General features: G+C 36.3%; 1 protein-coding gene and 1 long non-coding RNA gene across 4 annotated transcripts in view; one reads left to right on the forward strand and one right to left on the reverse strand.

Moving 5' to 3' along the window:
- The window catches only part of tln2b (talin 2b), a 96,778-nt gene that overhangs the window by 5,154 nt on the left and 68,522 nt on the right, over positions 1-23,102 (forward strand). The window lies entirely within an intron of this gene.
- On the reverse strand, positions 582-14,124 carry LOC129359098 (uncharacterized). The gene is made up of 4 exons (XR_008605871.1): positions 14,032-14,124; positions 3,633-3,682; positions 1,669-1,771; positions 582-757 (listed from the first exon to the last, which is right to left on the reverse strand). It is a non-coding gene; the product is annotated as an uncharacterized LOC129359098 (long non-coding RNA).

The following is a 23,102-nucleotide window of genomic DNA, read 5'->3' on the forward strand; positions in this document are numbered from 1 at the left end:
ATGAATATACTGAGTATAATCCTGGAGGAAACACGCTCACTCTGGTTTTACAAAGAAACACTGGGCTGAATCAGTGCTCGAAACAAACTGATTATCAGTAAACATCATGTGATAACATTTCTGAGGAACATGTGATATATCGGTCCCTTTAGCAAAGTGGAAAGGATCAACTGATGTTCCTTTGTCTCTGACAGATTAATTATATTTAAAAAGTCCTTTGCAATGTACTGTATTTGAGAGTAAGACAGACTGCTGTGTTGCTGTGTATGGTCAAGATTTTTTCCACTGTTCTCATGATGCAAACTGCTATTTCAGAAGCTTTCAACTTGAATTGCTTTTGTGAAGGTATAATGGTTGCATGTTCCTGCTCGTTTATGCACTCTTTTGTAAGCACACTGTTGGAGCTCTGGGTATCTCCCGCCAGAAATGGTTTAATTGTCATAACTGTATTTGATGTTAGGCTTAAAAAGGACATCACAAAGTCTTTTGTATGCTTGTGTTATGACAGTGGCATTTGTAATTACTTCTATGAATACAATCCAAAGTATGTGTTGAAAACCTTTATAAACTCTGCAGTTTTTCATGGCCAGTACATGAAAACATGGATGTGAAATGCTTTCAAAGCCTCCGATGGTTTTTCTTTTACTCCCAAGCATGCTGAGCATGTATTTTTCTGACAGGGTTGTCGAATGGATGCCACAGGAGAGAGAGGTCACTGACAGTGGGGCAGAGATTCCCGATACACAGCATCAACAATCTGCATGAAAGATAAATCATAGGCAGTCTGGTAAGGGTGCTGTAACACTATACAGTGTGGACATTAATCACTTGGTACTCCTTTATGATGATTCACAGCCATATCTAAAATATGTTGAAGGTGAAGCAGATATTGGAAAACTGGTGGTTAAGAAAGCTGCAAAAATGCTGCAAGAAAAAAAAACATATATATAAAGTGCCTGCTTAATAGGTCAGATGACACCATTAACAAAACGAACATTGATGTAAAATTCTTATCTTTGTGTTCAGGAATTCATTTCTGAGGATCACCATTACCACCAATGAGGGGTGATTGTTAAGTTGTTGAAATTAGTGCAGAGTAGCTCCTTTGTGTGTCTCCTAATGTGTGAATTTCGTTGACCGTCTAGAAGGAGGATTCTGTTCAACTGATTCCTGCCAGAATGTCAAAAGTTTGGGCCATAAGATCATAAGAATTTGTTTGTGTTGCACCATATTATATAAATATTGTGTTGAAATGTAAATAGTATTACAAAATTCAAATATTACAAGATATGCATGCAAATAAAAGTCTCACAGGTGATCAGGTTCTACTGGAATTTTGAATGATTGTTCCAGTTGACATCGGGAAATGTGTGCAACCACAAACTTAGGTGGTGGACTTGGCCTGTTTAAAGATGTTAGATATGACATGATGAGGCCTCCAATATTTGATGATTTAAGATTTTTTAGCCTTCATCATCACTTTTTTGCCATTTGAAAACATCCTTCTAATATCACATGTGGCTTTTTTGATCAGATAAGCAGGAAGTGTTTACATTTTTAAAAAAAAATTAAATAGATCATTTTTATTTTAAGTGCTCTTATTCAATACTGTCATTCTCAGTCTTTTTTGACAGATTTATATTCATTCCATCCATCTGTTTTCCATACCTGCTTATCATTGCTGGGTTGCCAAGAAATGGTGTCTATATCCAGCTGTCATTGGACAAGAGGTAGGGTACACTTTAGTAGGTTGTTGTGATCCTATCCATTCCTAAGAAGAAAAATATTCACAAATTAGTAACAGCACACCATAGCTTTGTCCAAAATTCAGAATTATTTTATCCCCCTGCAGTGGTGCAGCTGGTCTGTTTTAGGATGCATCATGAGCTCAAGAAATTCCCACCCTTCAGATTAAGCAGGCACTTTAAATATTTTGCCGCTCAAAGACACCCAGGTGTGAAGACAAAAATGAAGGAGAATGAGATGGAAAAACGGATATAATAAATATTTAAAACTTAACTGCTGCTGTTTTTTTCATAGAAAAGGCAATGGTTTCACACCAAGGTTAATTGTGAGCTGTCAAGTCCTTTGTGTGTACAGCAGCTATAATACTGGTTTTTTGATGGCCTAGGGGGAAAGGACTCCCCTGTCTGATGAGAAGCACTAGAATTACTACTCTGATCCTCTGTGGGCCGTGAGGACTGCTGACCAAGCAGAACTCTCTCTGTCTCTAAGTTGCTCTCCCTCGCCCTCTCCCACCACTTTTCCTCAGTGTTCTGGGTTTTGTAGTGAGGGGGCCGACACCTCAGCTTTTCTCATATAACAGAAGGCTTATGTGTCACACTCTCATCAAAATTATTTCATATTAGCCCAGTGGAAGTGCATTTAGCAGCTGGAGGCTGTAAAGTAGGAGTGATTGCAGCACTTTATCCCTGTATATACAGCTCATCAGCACAGCACTGACCTTGTGTAAGGACAGAGATTCTCTGGTTACCTTCATTGAAAGCCAATAGCTAGAATTACATCCTTTGCTTTGCTTTTAAAGATAAAGTTGACTCAGGAAAAATTTCTGGTGAAAAGGGAAATTCTACACAAAAAAAAAAGAAAATGCTTGTGCCTCAAATATAAAGCTTACTGTGCTGTAAGCTGTATGCCTCTCTTAGACAAAGGGCTAATATTTTACACCCCCACTCTTAAAAGTGTTTGACTAATTGATTAGTTAACATACTTTAAACAGAAAATCCATCAAGTTCCATTTAATCCACCGTTGTTGTCCCTCCACAGTTTAGTGCCGTCATGTTGATGGATCTTTCATAATCCAGTGCTCACCAAGGACAAAACCTTTGACATTTGCTGTAATTACTAGAGGTGGTTTAATTGAGTGAGTCAAACGCGTCATTTGGAGCTACTTGACATCTTCAGTACAGCAGATTCCAAAGTGAGTTATTACTCCTATCTAAACTTTGTGCCAGCAGTGTCTTGCAAAAGCATTCATACCCCTTGAGTCTTTTTCCATTTTGTTGTGTTACAACCACATATGCTTTATTTGGATTTTTTTCTCAAAAGAGTTGATTGTTTTTTCAAAACTCTACAAAGAAATATCTGAATCAATACAATTCACATCAACCTTTTACTGTGATTACTGTGCAAGACTTTGATGTTAGATTTAAAAAGGACATCACAAAGTCTTTTGTATGCTTGTGTTATGACAGTGGCCAGAAGACCTGAGAGGTCTGGAAGGTTGATACAACAACAGCAGATCTTTGATGTGTTGTGGTGCTAAACCGTTCAGTGATTGGTAAACTAACAACAGTATTTTAAAATCTATTCTTTGAGCTACAGGGAGCCAGTGGAGGGACTTTAAAACTGGTGTTATGTGCTCTATCTTCCTGGTTTTAGTGAGAACACGAGCAGCAGCGTTCTGGATCAGTTGCAGCTGTTTGATTGATTTGTTGGACAGTCCGTATTTATATGGGTATCATTGAATACTTCTGACTTTAGAAGTCAGAAGACAGTTTTAGGTAGGAAATGAGTTGAAGTATATTTTACTTTTGTTCAAATAAAGGGAGTAAAAGTAAAAAGTGGTCAAGAAAAAAAATTGCCCAAAATAAAATACAGAAAAAGCTACTTACCTACAGTGATGACATGCTTGTACGTTGTTACTTCCCACCTCTGTTGTAAGCTGGAAACATATGAAAACTATTGTGAAAACCTTTACAAGACAATGTGTTGGCTTTTTATAGAAAGTGGCAATTTGATTCTTATTTCTTTTTGTGTACAAGAGGGAACTTTTTTCAAGTTAATAACTCTGTGCACTTGTGTTAGCACAGCTGTGTTAATGTGACATAAAGGTGAGTGAACTCAGTACAATTACAAACTAGGAAAACAGAAAGCAGTGTCTTTTTCTCCTTTGTGCCACTGTGTCTCTTGATGTTCATGTGACCTAGAAATGAATCTCAGCAAAGCAGCTTGAAGGATGTCTAAATTTATTAAATGCATCTGGAGTAGAAAGGAAGCATGATGAATAAGCTTCTTTTCGGTGTATTTGTAACTTAATTTTTTATTTTTTAATAACTTTTGTATTGCAAAACTAATGTAAACCCCTTGTTCTTACCCCCAAAATACATACAACACATGTCGGTCACTGGTGTTCCTGAAGTCAGCAGTCTCCCCATGACAGCTAAGGGATTAAGCTCATTTGACAGAAATAATGACTCCAGAAGTAAGCATTAAGAAACAATCAAAAGAATTTTAACTTGCTTGCAATGGAAAATCTACACTTTTAGAAGGGTAGAGGATATGTTGCCAAGAGAGTATTCAAAGACAAGCACTGAGGTCAAGCAAACTTAAGAATAACAAGAGTTAGCAGAACACTGCGCACATTGCAATAAAAGCTTTACATTTTGTCCAGGAACTTTCAGTTACAAGCTCACATGACATTATAAAATTCTCCATCTGTACAATTCAAACAGTAAGCTGTTGTTGCTTTTATAATGGTAGGATAAGATTAAGTCTAGAAACTGCGATCTCATTTGGCTTAAAAATGCATGGGTCAAGTTTTCCTCAGCACTGTTTAAAATGTGTTAGTTCACAATGGAAAAGTTGATTCTTTCATAAAACTAGCCTGCATGCTAAAATTCTAATTAAAATGTTTCGAGCTCGCATGGTTACTTTATGTTTCACATCAAGTCATCTCAAATTAAGCCACCACTTATTTGTTCCTTTATCGTTTTCTACTTGTCACATTATGAATGTGTTTATGTTTATGTTTGTGATAATAGGACAGAAAATGTTTTTTTGTTTTCTGGCATGCCTCGTAAGCAATTTTTCAGCATGCAGATAGCGTGCCACACTGATTGACCCCCTTAGAAATTCTAACTGGGTCAATCAGTAGTGAATGGGAGAAATCCAAGTGAATGGGAGAAAGCAAAATTGAGCGGTGACACAATAGCATAGGAAGGCAATGGCCAGGGTAGTATGATAGTGAGTTTTTGGAAATAATTCTTGTCACCATTGTCCTTGATGTACCTGGGCAAACATGGGTCCTCATCCAGCTTTGTCCCAGTTTTACTGGTTTTCCTGTTACCTTTTACATAGCCACTGAATGTTGTTGTTTTTTTTCTTTAAAAGTGACAGCTTGTCACTTTCAAAGAAGGTGAGCACTGAGATGAAACGTGCTCCTTTTTCTATTAATGGGTATTCCCACATTAATTTCCCTGTTTTACTTCTTAAAAAATGAATTGTTGATACTTTAACTACAGGTAACAAGCCAAAGGCTATAAACTAAGGCTTTTAGAGGTTTTTTCCTCATATTAATAATTATACATGTTAATCAGAGAAAGCCAAAATGGTTGTGAAAAATTAGATTACAAGGTTTGAACGTTTGAATGAATTGGTGGTTATTTCTATTCATATCACAGACTAGTAACAACTTTCCTTAGTAATCTATCTGCAGTTTGGTGGCTGACTGAAGGGCTCCTGGTGTCACTTTTGTCATCATGATAACTGCAGCAATATTGCACTGACCAAAGATATGCCTTTTCAGAAAATGGTAGTGTGCATTCTTAAGACTGATTGTAATATTTTAAAAGGACTGGAAAATATTGGCAGATTTGTCAACAGATAGATTATATTTTCTGACCTCTTGTCAAGCATCTGCAGCAAATGCGATTATTTAAATTCAAAGTGTGCATCCATTGTACAATGTCCTGATGTTACATTCTGTAACCTTGTTTTTCTGTGTACTGCTGAGGCCAGCACTGAACGGAAGCTGAATATAAATGTTGTCTTTCTCAAGAGCAGACTGTATTAATATAGAAGAAACACCTTAATCGGTTTGATCTAAAATGACTGACATTTGGTTTAATTTTCTGTAACTGATTTATGGTATCAGCTATTCCTATGAAACTAATAACTCCCTAAAGCAGAACCTATTAACTTGCAAATGTCAAATGTCTATATATTTTATTTCACCTATGCTTGTCTCTACATATGTTAACCTGGTGTTTAATGTATTAAGAAATTCGATTGAACAAGTGTTTTTCAGAAACAGCTTTTTTATTTACTCAAAGCTGAAATAATTTATCATTCAAAACATGAAAACAAACAAAAATGTATGATGTAGTCTTTACCTTAAGCATTACCTTAAGCATGAATTGAGGGTGTGGAGGTAGAATAACAGATTTAGGCAGGTCTATGAAAGATTGGCTGATTCTGTTGTTTTTGTGTCAAACTTACCTTTCAGAGTTCAAGTTTGGTTTCATCAAACCTAAACAAATGCCTGATTTGACCTGATTTGAGACTTGGATGTTTTCTTTGAAGGAAAGGCTTCCAGTCATGAATTGCTACTTCTTAGTCGAAACATATTTACAATATTGGAGATTGTTGTCTTATGTAGCATATATCTGTATGCAATCACCAGTTTCTGTGGTGATCAATTTTTTATTGTTGTTGTTTTTTTAGATGTCACTTTTTTCTCATGATACATGTTTTCACTATGCAATGGAAAATAGGAAATGCTCTGTAGGTTTTTGTACTCTTAAACTTACTGATATGCTTGTAAAACCTTCCATCCTTCCATCGTTGAATTGAGATCTGTCTGCACTCCCATAGGTAGCAAAGTTGAGTTAGTGACCTTGGTGTTATTATCCTTGATTGGCCAGCAAACTGGCCTGACCTGAATTCTACAGATAATCTGTAAGATGAGAGACACCAGTCCCAAACTGCAGATGACTTAAAGTACAGGTGTCAAACTCCAGTCCTCAAGGACTGGTGTCCTGCACCTTTTAGATGTGCCTCTGCTACAACACACCTGAATAGCATAATTAGGTCATTAGCAGGGCTCTGGAGAACTTATCTGCAACAGAAGGAGGTAATTAAGCCATTTCATTCCAGTGTTTTGTACCTGTGGCACATCTAAAAACTGAAGGACAGCAGCCCTTGAGTTTGACACCCCTGAAAGCGTCCTATCAAAGCAACCTGGGCGACCTTAACATCTCACATTTTTGCACTATCAAAATTAAAAGATCAGTAATGTGAATCCGAATGATGTATTTGCATGTATTGGTTACTTTGTTCAAATAATTGCTGTAATTTATGTACATGCCTCCTGTTTGCTTTTTGTTTTAGTTTTTTTTCTCTGTGTCAGTGCTGGATAAGTTTTGTTATTGTCTTTTCCTTTTTTTTTGTCTCTCTTTCTGTACAAATTTTCAAAATACTAAATAAACATAAAATTTAAAAAAATATACATATTTCAGATACACTTCTCTAAATGCAAAGATCCACAAAACAAAGATCCAGTATAAATAAATTTTATCTGAAGAGTTTTTTTGTTTTTTTTCCCCACTGAGAAATAAGCAAGAAATATCTTTTTCCATAAATCCAAAATATTGGATTCCCTGAAGAAAGTAGCTACGTTTGGCACTCTGGCATTTCTATTTTAAAGCACATCACCCACTGCATTGAAATCAGAATCATCCATCAAGTATGAATTTTAACATTGTCATGAATGAAGTCTGCCACTGAAAATTGGCAAAAATGTCATATTTCTGTTACTGCTGCTTTATTCAGTGATGCATATGATGCTAATTTCGAGGACATTTCACTGGCAAGTAAATCTCATTGCATTTAAAGAAGACACACAAGCTAAGCCTTCTTCGTTTGCAGTTTTATGTTATATTTCAAATACCTTTTTCTATAACACACTCATTTTCTGTGTACTATGTGAATGCATTATACAGAAAGCCATTCAATATTTCCAATGTTTCATATGCTTTTGTTCGAGAAGCACAGCACCTCTCTGCAAGACGTCCATGTAAACCTTCTTCCTTATGCACGCATTGCTCAGCACTTACAGCAAACTGCATCAACTGAATTAGCGTAATTGGATAATTCCAAACTAAAAAGCCTTTTGTAAAGCAGGTGGCGATCACTTTCATCAAGGAACACATTAAACCATTTTCCTCATAGTGATGAACAAAACACATTCGGGGAGCTCAGTGCGCTGTTCCAAATGTTTGTGAGAGAATATGTGATGCAAAAATCAAACAACAAAGAGGGTGCACATGGGAAAGATCTGTGAAGTGCATTTTTCTCTCAGATCAAATATTAGATAAGTGTTCCAGACATGTATCCTTTTTCAGGCTAAATTGAGATGCAGTGTAGAGGTTTAAAAATGATCCTGTGTTGATTTCATGCCATCACCACCATCTGTTAAGTCCACTACATGGCAGCTGTTTCCATATTTCTCTGTTGAGTCTTCATTTTCCTCAGACACACAGATTGATGGACCAGTAGCTTAATGGAGGCTAGTTGCCTCTGTGCAGTGGACATGCTAGACCTGTGTGGCTATACCCATGAGATAATGTATTCTCCCTCCAGTCTGGCTGCAAGGGTATCATGTAACACAGCCAGGTGTGTGTGCAAGCCTGAGGTCAAAGGTCTGACTTGCATTAATGGACTCAAACTGGCTGTCCTCCCATTGAAACTAGTATCAATTGGCTGATTTGCCGCTTTTTGTGTCTGGTAATTCTTCATTTCCTTCAGCTAGCTTCTGGTGTTTCTCAATCATTAACCATCCTTTCTACCCTTTTCATAATCCAAAATCAAATGTTCTGCTGCCACATGTAGGATTATTGATGCTGTTATTTAATGAGTGTCAGGGTTTCTGCCGTTTATCTCTGATGTATAGTCCATGTGAGGAGCTCATACTGGGAAACATGCACTATATTTACAGTTTGATTTGATTTCTCTCTCTCAGGAAAAAAAGCCTGTCATAAATTACAGGAATCTCGTGGAGCGTGGCACAGTGAAGCTTTATAAATCCCCTGCTGGGAGGAGGGACAAAGAGACAGTGAAGGAGGCTGTACTGTGAAAGGGCAATCTGTATGCAAGTTCAGTGGGAAACAGCATCCTCAACTCATGGCACAAGCTCAGAGGCACTGCCTTGAATGTGGCTGGCTTGCCATGTAAGGTGGCTCATTCTGTTCTGTGTTAGCCTCAGCCACTGTGTAAAGATAAAGCTTTTCAAGAGTGTTTTAGGTGCAACTTTGTTTTGCAGTGTGAAAGAGAAGATAAGGTTTGTTTCTTTCCAGCCTTCTTGAAACAGATAAAAGACCAACTGTATGGTGCATGCCTAATATCTTTTTGTGTATACGCCACACTTGGATATTCTACGCCTCTCGGTAAAAAAAGATGTGCCTTCCCCCTTTCCTTTGGTCCTGAACCACAGGAGTAATTGAATTACATATTCTACTCTGTAGCTTCTCAGCCTCATGGGAGCATGCAACTAATCGTTAGGAAGCTGTGTTTTTCAGAAATGGGGAGGGGGAGGTGTACTGATGCTTTATTTCTTAGCAGTGGGCAACTGCATCGTTGATGTCAGTCATCTTTTTTTCACCATAGCAACAGTGGCATTAGTAGAAATCCATCAACAAGGCGCTTAACCTAATGACCTCTGAATGTTGTGTCGAAATCACATGTTGGTCATCTTCCAACATAAAACAAAGTGCTTTAACAGCATTGGCTGGAAGGAGCATTTGATGGTACATGGTATCTGGAACATAAATATTAAGGTTTAATAGATTTTCTGTTGTTTTTTTTTCTTCAATAAAAACAACATCTCATTATCTTAAGATAAAAACACTATCACCACTCCATTGATGCTCTCCGGCTTTGAAGAAAAAAAATAAAATAAAATCAATACACCTTGTGGGGAAATACCACAGTTTAACAATATTTAACAAAAATCAAAAGCAATCTCAAGTGTTTTAATTAAAAGCAGAAAAGCAAAAATGATTCCTAATTTTGCAAACATATTGAATAATTGTTTTATATTGTTATCAGTAACATTTGTTTTCTGGCATTTTAATTTTCATACATCATCTTAAGCAAACATGTTGAATGACCACCTGCTAAATTTTTAAATGGTTACAGATATCCTACTCATTGCATGTACCCATAGTTTTAAAACAACTAAAAAGACTTATTGGTGCCTCTTTAGCTTCAGTATTGCCATTAAAAATATGTTCAAATAAAATGTGGTTGTTTTTTTTTTTTTCTTTTTTGGTAGAAGAGAGGCCCAGGGGCTGTCTATCAACTAGCTGACCTGCAATATAAAGCAACAGCTGGGGCAGGGCTCTGATTTGCTACCCAATGCTACGTGCAGGAGAGAAAAAGCTCCAGACACTTCAGGATTTCCATTTGCATCTCATCAAAAGGTTATTAAGCCTCACAAATAGGCATGATGACATTTTTTTTGAAAACCTGTATAGCATAACACCGTTAACCAGCACATGCCCGCTTCACACTCCAGAGGCATCTTGCAACAGTTTCATCACCGTGTACATATGTTCATTAAATTATAATCCCAAGAGATGTTGTTTACCCACTTTTCTTTAAAAATGTACATCACTGGAAACATGGATGCAGTGAGGCTGTCTCACCAATACTCTTTCCGGCTGTCCTTTGAGGTTTGACCTGCCAGTTAAGTTTGTGATTTTGTCCAATTCAGTTTTTTTTTTTTTTTTTTTTTCTCAGATCCATAACACATCCACACTAATCTGTCTGATTTAAAGAATTGCTTAACAAATTTTAGCCATGGTCAAAATTTTTTTTAAACATTTAGTTGATTTAAAACACGTTGTTACATGCCTGCACTGGGTATTTACCTTGCTGTTTATTGAAGCAAGGCTTGATGTTGATCACTTACCGACTAACAGGTGCAATAATTACACATACAATTGTGGTGTTTTTATTGGGGTTGTTTTTCAACTATTATTTTTTCGAGTGCACATACAAAATCAATTTGTTTTTTTAGATATTTTTTGGAACAGTTAAACTATTCATTTCTGCATGTTGTTAAGGAATGCTCCAGGCAAAAACTGTTAAATAATGAAAGTACAGTGAAGATTAACGGTCAACCCAATTTAACCTTGTTACTGGACAACTCCAGTAGAAATAGGATCTTTTTATCAGCATCCACAGCTAAATGTTTGGCCGGCATCGTGAAAATGAATTGTGTGGAAGAAGCAGCACAGCAACAAATTAACACATTGAATCTTTGTGATTATCAGTAATTGTCATAATACCTTCCTCTTCAGCTGAAAGCAAAAGCTGTTTATTTTTCATTTTAAATAGTTAAATAGTATGCTTACAAATCCAAGCTAATTGTCTTTCATACAGCATAACCCTACATGCTAATGCTCCCCTGTGAGCAAAGTAGGCCTCATTAGAGAAAATCTGTTTGTATTTGTTCACTGTCAAACACTGGTAAAGCTGTGTTAAAACACAACACAGGGTGACCCTATCGTGTCCAATGGATCCGTTCATCTGTTGTTCTTTTGTTTGGCACTCTTTCATAATTCAGATTTACTGCTGCATCTGTAGTGTCCATGTTAATGAAGTAAAACCCAGTGCAGAGACCCTGCATTGATTTCATTTCCTGCCTCGCTGCCTGCTCCCTGGGTAGAGATGGAGATTACATGACAATGTTGTACAAAAGGAGAGATTAAAGAATCTGTATCCAACTGCAGTGTCACAGCTGTGTGCTCGGCTTCTCAAACAGATGCAGGACATTAAGGGAGAATTGCAGAACTGGAACTTTCTTTCTGTATTTTTCTACATATCTGTTGAACTGAAATTTGCTTCTTGTTAACCCTTACATGACGGGTTCGGGGGAAAAACAATTCTGTTATTTATTTATTTATTTATTCTTCTTAGAGTTGGTTTGTCAAAATTATTTATACACCTCCTGACAGTGAAAAATACATTTTTCTTGTAATTGCTGCCAAGATTTTTTCATTGTTATTATTTTCACTTGTATTTTCACAATATCTTCAGTAATGAGCCTCAAGCCTTTGAGGGTTGCCATGTTCAGTTCTTCTATCTTATGTTGCCGTGCTTGGATAATTCTATCAGCAATACTTAAGGTAACAAAGACACAGTCATTGCATGCAGGGAAATTAAACATTTTGAAATCTCTGCTCTAGACTGATTTTGAATTTATTGATTGAAAATATGGAGAACATTCAACCTGCTGTCTGAGATGCAGCACCTTTTCTTTTGATCCTACACTTTGTTTGCTTGCTTTGTTTGGTTAAAAATAATGATTTGGTGCCATTTTTCTTTTTGTAGATAAGCTCTGTAGAGGTGATTATCCTGGCTCTTCAGAAAAAAATATTCTATCATTTGTTTCTGTAAGAGCGATACACTTTTTTTCAAGAAACAGTATTTGGATGATTTTCTCTGACAAACAGGCTTCCCTGCCTTCATTGAGATAATTTCTGTCTGATGTATTATAGTGTAAACTTGGCGTCATTAGCAACAATAAAAGCAGCCCATGTGACAACTTGCCTTCAGAAGCAACACAAGCCTTTTCTGAAAAGTTGAGATATTGTGAAGATGACCCATTCTAAAAAATACACCATAGAGCTCTTTTTTTTTTTTTTTTGTAGGAGGCTACATCTGCTATATATAATAGGGACAATAAATCAGTCACTATCACCTTGGGGCTGTTGGTTATCCTTTGAGTTGTGGTTAAATTGTAATGAATTGTATGTTACAACTGTGGACAAGAAAACAAATTAAAGTTTGTATTGTAATTGACAAAATTTTGACAAAAACATTTTACATCATAGATGTACAAAATTAGAGTATGACTCCTCGACGTTCATTTGAATGGATCAAGACTAATGACATGGTACCTGACATCTAGGATTACAGCAGGTGTTGATCAAACACACCATCTTTGATATTCATATGACTTTTCAGTTATTCTTCTATTTTCGTTGTTGAATTTCCAAATGGTTTCATTAAGAATATCTTCTCTGAAAAAAGGTGTAGATAACTCAGGTGCTAAGTGTTAAATAATCAGTATTCAGGTTATCAGCTTGCTCAGTGCCCCCACTTTACTAATTACAAGAGCGGGTCAGAATTAATGAGTTGAAATCTATGATGGTAGAATTCAAGAAGCCAATTAGTGAATCTCAGGAAGTGAGCAAATTGCTGAGCTGCAGAATATCTGTTAAGTCTCAACTTTCAACAGTCAGCAACATGGAACCCTGAGGATGACCTGTGGTGTGCAGTCTGGGTTGGGAAAGATTAAATTTGCAGTAGATGTTTGAGTTGCACAATGGAGTACGAACAGAAATCAGAAGAAAATTATTTCAGTGTACTGAAGTAATTTTAAAGGTTAATTTGATTTATATTATCAAGTCTGTTTTCAATAAGTACGCTGTAATTTCAAACCTGTACTCCAAGGTTTGGAATTACATTGGAGTACAGGTAATTCATACATAGGCCATAAAACTACCTGCAGTTAGTGAGACTTATTGTTCTGGCTGGAGTCATTTAACAACCACTAATTGTTAAATTTGAGGACTATCCCATATTTTACTAAGAACATGAAAGAAAACCAGCAATGGTATGACTCTCTTGATTTTGTGATGCAGTACAGCATCTGGATACAAGTGTCTGAATGTTTTTTATTTGTTATTTTTTTCATCCATGGGGAAGTTTCAAAACGTCTTTTATTCAACCATATCAGATGATTATATGCTGTGCCTTTGGTAGAGTAAAATAGTTATATGCCCAGACACTCTTATGAAGAGTACAATTCCAGTTTTGTTAATCTTTTATAGGTCTACAATCAAAGTCTGTCTTGTACTGCTTGTCAACAATTTATCAGATTTGCTATTTTTTCATACCCTTGGCAGTGTTTATAAGGCATATTAGCTTGAAATATAAGTTAAATCAGCAGTACAGTTTGCCTTGTAATCAAGTTATGTATTTTTCCAACTTTGCTCCAGCAATTTCCATTCAAATTTAATTTCCTGCTGTTGTCAAGCAATAAAATAATGCCAGTCACATGTTGGAGCTGGACTGTTCGCTATGTTTTGACAGAGCAAGTTGTTAACCAACTGTGAGCAAACCTTCGCCTGCCCACCCACTTACCTATTCTACCTATACTACCTGTCATCATTATTGCATATTTTGCATGTGTATTGTTATTTTTTTCCAATTGTATACACTCACCTGTCACTTTCAAAGCTCTGCAGTATCTGTTTTTCTTCACAGCAAAACATATTTTATGCCAACTGGAGTTTCTCCCGAACTGTCTTTACTTAAGCAAAGTGGACAACATCTGTAATGTTCTAAAAAAAACATGCATTGTTTAAAGTGTGCATGTTTCTGAATTACTGGTTTCTGAAGCCGGTCAATTAAAAAAACATTTCAAATTAGATCAGGACTCCATGTGTTATAACTGTTTATATGACACTTCTATGATTTGTCTCTCACTGCAAGGTATTAAAGTCAATGATAGATTCCTCCATAAAAGCAATATGCTGCTCATAATTATAAGCAGAAATGTTGCCAATTAGGTTGGCATTTCTTTTCAGGCAATTGAAAATATTCTCATTCAGCTTCTTAAGCCCATTTCATTCTGCTGCAAGCTGACATTTCTTTAACCCTTCCATCTCCCTAAAACCTTTGGGCTTAATGAGCCATCTTGCTGTTTGACCCTGATGATTCACTTTGGATTTTGCTACCACTGAAAACCAATGATTGGGTGAGTGCGGCATGTTTGTCTACATCCACACTAGTTGTGCATCCAACAGTCTCTAAGCTCATTACAGTAATCAGGTTTAAAAGAGAGAAACTGGGGAGTGCTTGCCCTACAACTCATATCCACTGGACTTCCCCAGTGAGAACCTCTCACCCAAGCTCCGGCAGAGCTGATGGGACCCATCTCTGCAGATGCCTGTTCCTAATGATCCCCTCCCGCTGATCCTGTTTGTGTGAAACCCACACTGTGGTATTCCGCTGCAGCCATACAGTCATAATGACCAGCTTGTAATTGTAAATCCCTTCTGAGACACACCTATCCTTTTTAGAGTTTCTGAACATTTTAATCTGGCTCACACTAACTGTAAACAACAAATCATCCTTTTGCACATGAATATATATAGATCTCTCTCTCTCTCTCTCTCTCTCTCTCTCTCTTCTCTCTCTCTCTCTCTCTCTCTCTCTCTATATATATATATATATATATATATATATATATATATATATATATATATATACCTGAAATATATATATATTTCAGGTTCCACTCATATATATATATATATATATATATATATATATATATATATATATATATATATATATATATTGCATTACAGAAAATTACCTGGTGCCAGTATTACTGCTTGGAGGAATGTGCTCTGTTCAGTGTCATTCTGCCTAACACATTTTGCTGAGTCACAAAAGCTGTGATTAAGTACTAATAATAGTAGCTAGTGCTTATTCATTGGTTTGATCATATATTTCAACTGCAAGTCTCTTGACATTCTGAAATTCCACTGCTTCTACTTTTTATCTGTCCTTGTGAGAAACTACAGAACAATTCAGTAGAAGTTATTCACACTGTTTACAGCAGAATGAGCGCCTAGACATTTAGGAAGGCTCACTTTCCATCTTAAATGCTGCACATAAAAGGCAGAGACTTTTACATCATCCAGGATTGTTTGCATTTACATTCCTTACAGAAAGAAACAAAATATTTTCTTTCTTGTGGATGTTTATAGATGGCATTAGCAACTTGTCTTGCAAATTTCCTAAACTGCAGTTGAAACTAGCAGATATAGAACATACAAGCCAGTAAGTCCTATATAAAGCTCATAAATTATTTGTACAACTTCTTTTAAAATGTGTGTATGGTCAGGATTGACATATTTATTTTACATAAATAAAAACTTTGAGACTGAGAAAGTTGCTAGAAACGTGACAATGTTTTGGTTGCAAACTTGAACATCTCTGCAGAACACAATGGATATATAAGGTCTGTAGATCAAATCTGGATTTCTGAAGTAAAATTTTATATTTTGAATAAATGCGTCAGAGAGAATTATATTACTTAAAGACTTGGCATATCAGCCCCCTAATGTGGGATATAAAAAAGTTCTGTAGTGAGTCCAGTTTTTCTGTAATTTATCAGAGAATTTGTTCAATTTGGTAGCATGTGGACATCTGTTGCAGTTTCTGCTTCTGTTCTGATCAGCTTATGCTAGGGTCCACAGCTAATTAGTGTGTTTACACAACAGTACCAGGAGGACAATGTGGACTTTTCTGAAACATTATGAAATTTTTCAGGTTCCACTCAGTAAAGCATTTTTCTTAAGACTTTTTTATTATTTAAAAGCTGTGTGGAATGGCCAGTCGGCATTTAAATTATCATTGTTTTAGGTTTTCCAGATTTACAATAGATATGGAAAAAATGGTGCAATGACATCTGCTGCTAGATGTGCTTCCACTTCACAAGAACTGATTGAACTTGAAGCATAAGCTAGGAGTCTTATACAGCTGTAATTTCCTTAATTTCTCTATGTATTGGCCCTAAAGCATTTGCACTTTCAGGCAACTTGTGTGGTTCTCTTTACTTGTCCATGGTGGACAATATAGTAAGAATTTCCACATTGTTTTTGTGTCTGTGGTTCATTCGCCAGATGTTTACGAGGCTGATTTAAGCCAGAATTGTTTGTTTCTTGTAATTGAGAACACTTTTGGTTTATTGGTGGAAATCCACTGAAAAGGAAAAAAGATTTCTTCACTTGTGCTTATGCTACAACATCAGTGTGATGGATTATATCATACTATTTTTCAATCATTGGGAATATATTCACATATTTAAAGGATGTTCAACTCTTTTTAAAAGGATGAGGACAGAAAAAACAGTGTTCAAAACTTTAAAAGTTCTTTTGAAAATTTTGACACCCCCATTTTCAGCAGGACTCCTGCAGGCAACCTCGGCATGAAAAACCTTCTGAAGTCTGTGAAGAATTGTTGTTGTATACTTCTCTTCCAACCAACTTAAACATTTGATTTGCTAGTGCTTGCTGAGAGAAAAGCAAAGCTGCAAAGAATCACACAATAATACCACACTTGGAATCAACTCTCAAATTCTGTTTTTTTTTTCTTTCCTTTTTTTTTAAACTTTGTGGTATTTCCAGAGTCTGCTCTTGTTTTTGTAGTTGTCTTTATGATTTGCATATTCTAAAAAATTTGGAGGATATTTTGCAGAAATCCATTTCATGAATTTGCTACATAAAAACATGCCCTCATTGAAATAAATATTTAACAATTTATGTTAATTTGTGAAGGGAAATTTCTGTTGGTTTTGAGCAGTTAATGTCTTAACTGCAATAGATGACTCTTGACATTTTAATTTGGTATAAATCCACATTACTTGGGCCTAGAGGCAGAGCTAACGAATTGGCAGCAAGACCAAAGTGGACTTCTATCATCTTAAAACAATCTCAGTCTCAACAGGTCACAGGGGTTTATGCAGATGCTATTTAATTGCTAACATGTTTCATTGCACATTATACAAATGACAATAAATATATTTGGCAGAGATAATGAATCATTCTCAAGTCTTACTTTCTAAGATGTCAGACATTGCATGGACTAGTGGTTTGAAACTAATTGTCTGAATGAAAAGATACAAACTGCACCTCTGACAGGTAATGGACTGAAAATATTTTCTTAAAAAGAATCCAGTGATGTCCCGTGGAGTGTTAGTGTTCATATTGGCTATGAATATGAGAACTTAGATGTTTCTGCGACTTAACTTTTTAGTTTCTTTTTTTTTTCTAACTAACATTCTCACACTGTGAAGTGTCATGTTTAAACAAAATACTTTCTGGCAAGTCATTTACTACACTGAAACTCGCTCATCATGTTATAATTTATAGCATACCTTGGAGAATGCTTACTGTCTGGGATTGACATAAAAGGTTTTGAATGCTTGCTTATGATTATCCACCAAGACTTCCAGTCCAGAGAAAGAAAAAGTACAGTTATTAAACCCTGTATAGTGAGAGAATATGAACACAGAAATTAAAAGACGTAAACTACGTACATAACAAAAAAAAAAAAATGCTCTCTAGTTGTTACGCCCCCAAGGTCTAGGGGATTCAGGGACAGTAACATAAAAATGTCCAGAGGAAAAATTGGGGATATAAATAAAACGATTTATTACAAAAAGAAGGTTTTGCAGAACCCTGCCACAGTACAACTTAACCTAATTAGAACAAAAGGGCTAACAAATTCAAGATTAGTTAAGTGCGAATTCAATTACAAAATTCCAAATTAGTCAGTATAAAGTAAACTCAAAACAACCCAAAAGGGAAAAGAAAAAAAAACACACAAAAGGAGCACTAAGCCCCCCAAACACTAGCTTCTAGGTTGAGAAAGCAAACAACAAAGTCAAACTGCTTTAGCAGACCAAACAACAAAATGTTTCATAATTGCCAAAAGCAGTTGCAAATAACAAAGGTGGGGTATAGCAGAACAAAACTTCTTCCTACAAGCTGCCCCGCTGGAGGAATGTTTCAGGAGCCTTTTATAGGAACCGGTGAGGCTCATGAACATGTGATTGGCTTGCAATCCTCTGCCACTCCAATAGGGTGTAGCTCCTACAGCTTCCAGGCAGCCAATCAGAAGATGTGTCATCACAGCTGAACCTGTATAATAAAAAAAATTAGCCAGGGGTCATAACACTGGTTCACTTAGAAATTCAACAGTTACTGATTATTTTTTCAACTTTGATTAAACAATAATACAAATTTACAGTAATATTTAAAAAAAAAAAAAAACATCGCTATAACAACTAATGGTGTGACATATTGTGATATGTTGGGCTATATCACAATCAGATCGCATCCTGTTAGGACAGGAATGACACTAGTTTATTGAGCTTTTGGTGAAATAAGTAAAAACACTAACTGAAGGCATTTTGCATCATAATTTGGATGTTTGACGCATTACTAAACAATATCTTACCCCATCTAATTTTTATGAACTCAATATCATATCTCAATCCTACCCTATTTTTGGTGTAATTATAGCAAGTTCCCTGCTACTTGCAAACATATTAACAGTGAAAAGATTCATTATATAGGGATTTCATAAACCTCTGTGATATTTTTGTGATTGGAGTTGTTACAAAATAGTAGTTGCTTTGGTCCCTTTTGGGTTGGCCGCTGGTTGCATCCTATAATACCAACTAATTTGGATTTATAATGAAGATGTCAGAACAGTTAACCATAGCAAGTAAAATATTTATGTCTTTTTATAACCTTTTAAAAGAACATTTCTCCAAGCAATTGGACTGTCACTTTAAGAATTTTTTGTGTTTGTTTCTACTTTCAGGGGCAAATCCTTTCTCTGATGTATGAATCGGTGGATCAGTTGTTATATTTCAAACAACTATGTTCTCGCTGGGAATAACTCCACATATGAATGAAGTTTCTTTTCCAAAATTTCACTAAACTGGTAAAGGAGAGGTATTCTCATTTTTCTGTCAAACTGTCAAAGTGATTTTAAGTCGGGCTGATCAATCTCTTTTTCTGCTGAATATTTCCATGTTCTTGTGACAGAACAGCTATGAGGCCTTACAGATAAAACCAGGATTGAATAGTCATGTATACAGACAAGACAGCCCTTTATATTGTCAAAGTTCTCTCTTATTTCCTGTCTGCTTGACGTTTCAAAGCAGACTTAGCTGATGTCCTTATACCTTTGCCAAGTGTATGCTAGACCCAGATTATGATGAATTGTCAGCTTTGACCTGTTGAGGTTGCTGCTGCTGTCCAGACTTCAATGTCCAGAAAAAGGTGGGCACAGCAGCAGTCATAGCAACGGTGGGCAGAATTGCTGAGCTGGAAACAATGGGCTGACAACATGGCCTCTCCCTGAACCATTTAACAACATTGTTTTTCCCACTATCAACACAGGGGTTTTATTGTTATAAAAGCTTCTTTGATACTCATATACCAAAATGTTGGTGAGGATTGACTTTTAAGATGTTCTGCTAAGTTGTGGTTGAGAATCCAATACAAACCTTGCTTAAAGAGCTGGAAGAGTGACTTTACAACATTCTGTCTTGATTCTTCCCATACAGCATGCCGCAGGATGTTGAATGTTGATAAAGTCCCTTGGTGTATCATACTTTGGAGCAGAGCCGGCATATGTTCCGTTCCACTGCTCTCGATACTGTAATCAGCATGCAAGTACTGAGGGTCAGCCAGCCGCTGGAGTGTGAGAACGAGGCTCAGCGAGAGATCGGAGTCACCTGATTTGGAAGAAATGACATTCCAGGCAGCATAGTGAGCAAGAGGTGTGAGAGTCATCCTTTTCTCATTTTCACTGCGGCATGATTCATTGGGAAGATTTAAATTAGTGACGTCTAAAAAGTTTGCATTCAGAGTTAAAAGTGTATCATCCCATGCGGTTTTGCTTTTTATATAAACTTCCACCTTCAGATGCCCCATCCATATTACCCTGCCTTTTCTGTGCTATGACCTCCAACATAAACTGCAATGTGATATATTGTATGGGTTATTAAAACCCTTTTTGTTCATTTTACAAATTTCTTTTTAATAGGATGATTAATTAAGCATTATGTCTCTTTGAGAAAATGGTGCACTTAATCAAAGTTACAGACAGAAACAGGAATGCTAATGAGAGCAAATTCTGTTCATGGAGATCAGGGCTTGGCATCCTATTTGTGACCTTTGTAAGTGTGATGCAATAATTTCAAGAGCTTGCGCTGCCTTGTACTTAAACATTTTTCCACTGATTGCTGTCAAACCTGGGAAGTGTCTTCCTGCTCCTCTTTAATTACTCTGACGTATGTCAACTGACAGGTTTCATCTGGTTTGACTTTGTTGTTTTTTGAAATACTAGCTTTATGACAGATTTCTGGCCTTTCTTGTGGAGAACAATGCTACATGCAATATCTATGCAAATCAACAACTTGTTTTTTCTAATATTACAAATTTGCATAAATGTCCCAGTGACATGTGCCATTTCACATACTATAACATTAACTAACCCATTTTTGTATTCACCAGCTGCCACTTCTACCAAGTGTAAAAAAGATGCACTGATGTTAAGTGTTGAGTTTGTCAAACTGAATATACACCACATTGTCATTTATCAACTCGCAAACAAAGTCAGCAACTGTGATTTAGGGGACTTTGCTAATCATTTAAATTTAATATTTGGTGTAGTTGCCAGTGATTCACCAGATATATTGCTTATGTGATATTCTATAAATGCTTTGTGGTTAGATAATAGAGATGAAACTACACAATATGTTTCTCTGTTTCAGAGAAAGTCAAGTCATTCCATAAACATCAGGGATTTGGTGAAACATAAAGGCTTTGAGTCACAAAGGTGAATAGATTGATGCACTCAGGTTTTATTGATGATCTTCAGATATTAGTTGTAGTCTATTCCGAATTTCTCTTTGAAAACATTTCTTTTTAAAAAAACAGAATTCAAATACTTTTTTATATATTTTCTGCCAAGAGTTATTTATTTCTATTAAGTTCACTGGCAATGTGCTGACATTTGAGAGAGAAGAAATGCTTTAGGTTTAAAAAACCTGCTTTTTACACCACTTGCCTTTTGCACAACCAATGACTTCCTTTTAAGACTTCATTATTTTTAAGGAGTTTTTTTAAGGGACATATTTTAAATAATAACTGGTGATGGCAGTTCAGGAAGAAAGTGTCTGATTACAGTCACCAACCTACCTTTGATCGACCTTTAGTTTAAACATTGTTTGGTTGTCAACTTTGTGGTTATGCAAAAGCATCAGTTACAGTCAACAGACAAGTTGCTTTCTGTTTAGAATTTGTGTTGCTCTTTGGCATTTCTGCTTTAATAAATACTGATTGGGTGGTTTGCCTTTCAAAATTTCTGTGCTAAATAAAATGCAGCTAGTAGCAGAAGCCTGTTGTGACTGTTATTGTGATCACATTATAATTTGGTTGTAACTGTGGAAATTTATTGCCTTCCAGTCTGAACACTGAAGTATGTTCAATCTGGAAACACTCAGCCTTCCATATGGCATACGGTTAGCAGTAGTTAACAGGCAAACATGTGTGGACTGGGTGGTTAAAGCCGGATGACTAACACCTGCTTGATACGTGACAGTAAAAAAATAGAAAAGCTGTTGAGATTTTAGCTCTGTCGTATCAGACGCTCATGTCCTTTGTTTTATGTGAAACAGAGAGCAAAGTGTGTGTATGTCTGTGTGAATTTTGCCCAAAATAATGAAGGTTGTGTTATAACTGTTAACTGCAATGGCAGTTATCTGTTATTTTACTGTTTGTCTTGTTGAAGTTATTTTGGAATGAGAATGTTTTGTTTTGATTTTGAGAAATTGTTAAATGTTTGATTTAAACTATACGATCACACACACACACACACACACACACCCCCACACACACACAAAATTAAATAAAGAATTCTGCGGAGTGCTGGTGGATCTGAGAGGCCACTCGCAGGCAGTGACGTTTTGAAGATTTGTCTTTTTTTTTATCATTCTAGAGAACGTTACACGTCATACTTCTTTTGCCATATGCTGAAAACCAGATTCATTCAAATTGACAAGGAATTTATAACTGTAAGTGCGGCTTATCAGGATAATGCAATTGTCATGAGTTGAGTCTTTTAAGACTCATTTTAGATGGTTCTGCGTCCATTAGTGCATGCAATAAAATGTCAATGTGATGCTTGACAAACATAAGCAGAAGGCACAGCTAGCCACTCCCTCAGGAATGATCCAGGAATGAACATGATCATCCCAGTCGGTTTGCAGATTGAGTAAGTCATTGACTGCTTGACTAACTGCAGCTGCTGGGTGTAGTTCTCCTCCTCTGTTGGCAGTTTCTGCCTTCATTTATTAGAAAGTGAATTCCTTGGATCTCAATGAAACATTTTGAATTTGAGAACTTTTTTCAGTGCATGAACAGTAATAATGAATGCATTTGTCTTGAAATATATGTCGCTGAAAAACCTTATTGGCTAATGCACTGAGTACTGCGTAATAAATCATTTATATCCAATAAAGACTAACTTCCTATCCTTGTCAAGTAATAGTGAAAGCAGTTGGCATTCAAGAATAGAGAACAAGCTGCTGTTCTTTTTTTTTTTTTGCTCTGCTTCTCCTGTGGCTCCTTTGAAGCACTGCTGCAGGAAGCTCTACATCAGTGGATATTTTTAGTGTAAGAGGAGATGTTCTCTTCCTC

This window comes from Poeciliopsis prolifica, unplaced genomic scaffold (assembly GCF_027474105.1).
Source record: "Poeciliopsis prolifica strain line A6 unplaced genomic scaffold, Auburn_PproV2 SCAFFOLD001, whole genome shotgun sequence".
In the NCBI taxonomy this organism is placed as follows: Eukaryota; Metazoa; Chordata; class Actinopteri; order Cyprinodontiformes; family Poeciliidae; genus Poeciliopsis; species Poeciliopsis prolifica.